We start from the raw sequence: 5,556 nt of genomic DNA on the forward strand, positions 1-5,556 counted from the left end.
CTCCCTAGTAGCTGGGATTACAGGCATGTGCCACCACACATGGCTAATTTTGTATTTTTAGTAGAGATGGAGTTTCTCCTCATTGGTCAGGCCGGTCTCAAACTCCCGACCTCAGGTGATCCACCCGCCTAGGCCTCCCAAGGTGCTGGGATTACAGGCATGAGTCACCGCACCCAGCCCTTATCACTGCTTTATAGGAGTAAGGCCATTGGTATCTCTCACCAAGAATTGTAGGCATATTTATTTGTTAAAGGTTTATATGTTATAGAAACTTCATATGTCATTAAAGGCATTCAGAATCCTTTTCTAGTTTGAGCCCTTTTCCATTTTATTAAGAAAGATGGACATTGTTAGACATATTTATTCTTGGAGATTTATCTATGTGTGTGAATCATACAATGTTAGCTCTGGATAGACATGTCTTAACAGAAATATATTGAATATTATGTGGATGATTTTTATTCAGAACTTTTGTAAGAAACAGCCATCTCTGGAAAATATCTCTGTATTTTGTCAAACTGTTCTCCAGGCCAACACAAATTAGTTTGTTCAAGATACCTTAATAGATAATATTCTGAAAAATGCCTGTCAAACATTAGGGTTAGCTCAACTTTTTTTGTTCCTTTTCTCTTTTTTCTTTTCTTGGTTCTTGTTAGACTTGTTTTATTTGGTGTTTATTTGTTTATTATTTTTGAAAAAATGTAATCCATTCTAACTGTTGTAATCAATATAAAATTATCTTTGGGAGCATGTTGGGTGTGATACTGTGATATAATAAGAGATATATATTCAGTCTCAGTTCCTGGTTCTTAGCACATAGCTCCTAAAACCCTTGGAATACTGGGAATGAGAAAAGTCTTTAGTATGTTAATGAGATGACTGGGGTTTGGGGGCTGCTAGATAACTTCAGGATGGAGGCTGGACTCCAGAAAGACCAAGACATGATTAGAGGATTGGGATTTGCAGCTCCACTTTCCAACCTCCAGGTAGGAAAAAGAGGCTAAAAGTTGAGTTGATCACCAATGGCCAATGATGGCATCATGTCTATGATGTGAGGCCTCCTTAAAAACCCCAAAGGATAGGGTTTGGAGAACTTCTAGGTTGGTAAACAAGAACATATCCAGTTACCAGGAGAGTGGCACCTCCCAACCCCATGGGGTCAGAAGCTCCTGCACTCAGGACCCTTTCAAATCTTGCCCTATGGATTTCTTCATCTGCCTGTTTATTTGTATCCTTTAAATTATCCTTTGTAATGAATGAGTAAATGTAAATAAAATATTTCCTTGAGTTCCATGAGATGTTCTAGCAAATTAATTAAACCTAAGCAGGAGGTTGTGGGGACCCCAATTTATAGCTGGTTGGTCAGGAGAACAGATTCACAATATGAGGCTTGCAATTGGTGTCTGAATTGGGAAACAGTCTTTTGAGACTGAGCCTTTAGCATTTGGTATCTGACACTATCTGCAGGTAGATACTATTAGAATCGAATTAAATTATAAGATACTCATTGGTGTCTGCAGAAGAATCTAGTCTCAGAAATGTGTTAAGTGGTGTGTGAGAGTAAAAAAATACCTGTTTTTTCTTTCTATCTCTAATAATTGGGTTTAGATCAACATAGACTATAAAAAAGACTGGATACAGCAAATATAAATTTATACATCATATAATGTGTAATGGAACTATTGTAGTAGTACAAGATAAAGTCTAAACTGATTTTTCTTAAAAAAAGTAAATTGTAATGAATACTTGTGAATAAAATTGCATATGTGAACACAGTTAACATTTTGTGAATCTTACCAACAAACTTAATGTGTGTTTTCTGCCACTAGACCGTAAGTACTATGTGTCCCTTTTTACTTTTCTCAAAAATTATTTTTGTACACAGTTAGTTACAACTCTTAAGTAATGGAATATTTGGCATAATTTTTATATTTATTCTTATAAATCTGATTTTATAATTAGTGTAGAAATTATGTTCTTTTTCTTATATTCATGTAAGACAATAGACACTATAAAATTATCAGTGATAAACTATAAACAAAATGTTTTTTTGATAAACAAAATGTTTTATTTTGAGTGACATAGTGAATACCCAGGCATATAGACATAGGTAAACCAAAAATAAAATTCTAAGCCCCAACCAACTGATGGACCCTTCCCTTGGCTAAGGGCATTCCAAAGTTAACCTGAAAAACTAATTCAAGCCATGATGGGAAGGCAGCGGGGGTAAACATGCCTCATTATTCCCTCCCCTCTGTTGGAGTTCAGGCACAGCTGACCACCATTAACATTAAAACAGATCTTTAGACTGACAAAGTAGACTCTTTGTAGCAATGGGATACCAAATTCCACCTGACTCTAACATAGCATCATGTGATAGGTAGCAGGTCCTGAAAGAAATCAAAGCATTTTACCCAAATTATATTTCTTTGCCATATCGTGCAATAGTTCTGCAAAGCTATCTCTTATGGGGAAAATCTTCATTCTGAATCTACATTCAGGAAATGTATACTCTCTCCTAGATCAGGGAAATGTACATTCACTAAATGTAAATAAAATATTTACATTTTACAGAAAATATACATTTCCCTGATCCAGCAGAGAATCTACCCTGATAAGAAACATTTACAATGGATTTTCTCTGAAGTCTTTTATCTGGAAGCTTCTTCTTCTTCATAATGAGAACCTTGGTCTCCAGAACCCCTTATCTTAGTCCAGACATTCCCTTCTATTGATTCTAGGTTTTTAGACAATAACTTAACTCTTTCAACCAATTGCCAATCAGAATGTCTTTGAATCTACCCATGACCTGGAGCCCCCCACTTGGAGTTGTCCTGCCTTTCCAGACTAAACAAGTGTATATCATACATCTTACATCTTACATGCGTTGATTGATGTTTTGTGTCTCCCTAAAATGTGTAAAACCAAGTTGTAGTCTGACCACCTTGGCCACATATTCTCAGGATCGCTTGGGGCTGTATCACAGGCCATTGGTCACTCATATTTGGCTCAGAATAAGTCTCTTCAAATATTTTACAGAGTTTGACTCTTTTCATTGACACATATTTCAGGTTTGCTGCTTTTTTGGGGGAAGCTGCATAGTTTTTATTATTGGATTGGACATTTTAAATGAAAGTTTCATATCTAGAGTTTAAAAAATATACAGCAGAGAAAATATATGAATTTTTAAAGACATTTTATGACTAAAGTTGTTGTCGTAAAGGATGTGTTTTAAGTAGTTTTATAATTTAAAAAAATCTTTATTTTTAGATGTAATACCTTATAATGCGAAAATTAAAAAAATTTAAGATGCTTACCAGACTGTCTAGAAAAGAAAACCCTCAAAAAACAATATCTGTTAAGCTTGTTCATTTTATTGGTGCATATTCTGTAAAAATAATCTTTATACCAGTGTATCATATTTGACTTGATTTAGGGCATTAGAATATCTTAATCTAGCCCTAACTACTCACACAAGAATACTTCTCTTCTGCTCTTCAACCTTTAGTTCACAAATACCAAGGAGTTACAGTGATTTATATTGTTATATTTAGAACAATGTGTAATAGCAACATGTTGAAAGGCGTTTTAAATGATGAATCTTTCTCCCTTAAATTATTATCCTTAACTAATCTAGCACATACTATTTTCTCATTGGTAAGAGCACATTAAGAGATAGTAAAGTCTACCAAATACAGACAAACTAATGTGCAATACACCAAGGAATCATTTTACAAAAGATGCAAAGGATGCCTGTCTATAGTTGGTTTTTCTAATGCCTTGCCCCCAAATAGGATTAATTATAGATTCATGACATTATGTAAATAGAAATGGTAGTAGAACCATAGCGATTATTTAATCTAGCTACCAGCTTGGGCTGCCACAACAAAATAAAACATATTGGGTGGCTTAAACAACACAAATTTATTTCTTGCAGTCCTAGAGGCAGAGAAGTTCAAGATCAAGGTGCCAGCAAATTTAGTCTCTAGTGAAGACTTCTTTCCTAGCTTGTATAAGGCTGCCTTCTCACTGTGTGCTCACATGATCTCTTCTTTGTGTGTCTTAGTTTGTTTTCTGTTGTTATAACTGAATATCAGAGAGAGGATAATTTATAAAGAAAATAAGTTTATTTTTTACAGTTGTGGAGACTGGGAAGTCAAAGTCTACGTGCTACATATGGTGAGGGCTTTTTTGCTGGTAGGGGACTCTCTGCAGAGTTCTGAAGCAGTGCAGGGTATCACACAGGGAAAGTGCTCATGAGAGGCAGCCAAACTGGCCTTTAAAACAAACCCACTGTCACGATCACTAACCTACTCCCTTAATAATCCATTAACCCTTAATCCATGGATAGATTAATCCATTCATGAGGGCAAAGCCCTCATAACCCAATCACCTCCCAAAGATGATACCTCTCAACATTGCTGCATTGGGGATCAAGTTTCTAATACATGAATTTTGGGGAGATACATTCAAACCATAGCACATTCAGGGATAGAGAGAGAGGGAGGGGGGGAGAGAGCACATGTGAGAGAGAGCAAGCTCTTCAGTGTTTCTTCTTAAAGACCTGAACCTATTGAATCAGGGCCTGAAACTTATTACTTCATTTAAGCTTTATTATTTCCTTAGATGCTGCATATCTCAGTATAGGCATACTGGTGGTTAGAGATTCACCATATGAATATTAGGAGGACACAAACATTCAGTCCATAGCACCAATATCATAACTTTATGAAGTAGAAATAGATCAGTCAGAATGACAGAAATTCAGGATTAAAAGAGACCTAACATCTCTTGGTTTTCCTAAAATCTTTTAAATAACTTGACAAAGAGAATTCATGGCAAAACTGGAACTCTTAGTTACTTGATTCAAAGCTAAAAGCTCTTTCTATTACATTACTATCTTCTCTCCTTGTAGAGTTCACTTAAGTCTTTTCCAAGTTACTGGTTTCCTTTCATTGCAAGAGAATGCACAACCCTAGGTTCTTAAATTGGATCATGTTTAAGGGCTTAAAAGAGCTATTAGAAGTTTTGTGGTATTTTTGGTGTTCCTGTTGCTTGTTTTCTTCTTTAGGTTTATAGCTTTTATCAGATTCTTAAAGTAGTCTACGATAGCAAAAGGGTCCATCCACTAAGCAGTAACTTTCTGCATACTACCAGAGTGACAGCCTTTTCATTCACAACTCTCTTTTTATGCTAAATGTGGTTTATCCACTCAATCAAAAACCAATGGAGAGTATTCTGGATGTTTCTAGTACTGAGTTTCATGTTATTATTAGAAAAATGAATACCATGATTCAGCTATAAAGACTTAGTGAAAGGCTGAGCAAGGTGGCTTATGCCTGTAATCTCAGTGCCTTAGGAGGCCAAAGCGGGAGGATTCTTGGGACCAAGAGTTCATGACCAACCTAGGCAACATAGTGGGACCTTGTTTCCACCAAAAAAAAAAAAAAAAAGAAAAAGGAAAATTAGCTGGGTGCAGTGGTGCATGCCTGTTGTCCTTCCTAACTACGCAGGAGACTGAGGCAGCAGGATTGCTTGAGCCCAAAAGTTTGCCAC

This window comes from Macaca fascicularis, chromosome 1 (assembly GCF_037993035.2).
Source record: "Macaca fascicularis isolate 582-1 chromosome 1, T2T-MFA8v1.1".
NCBI lineage: Eukaryota > Metazoa > Chordata > Mammalia > Primates > Cercopithecidae > Macaca > Macaca fascicularis.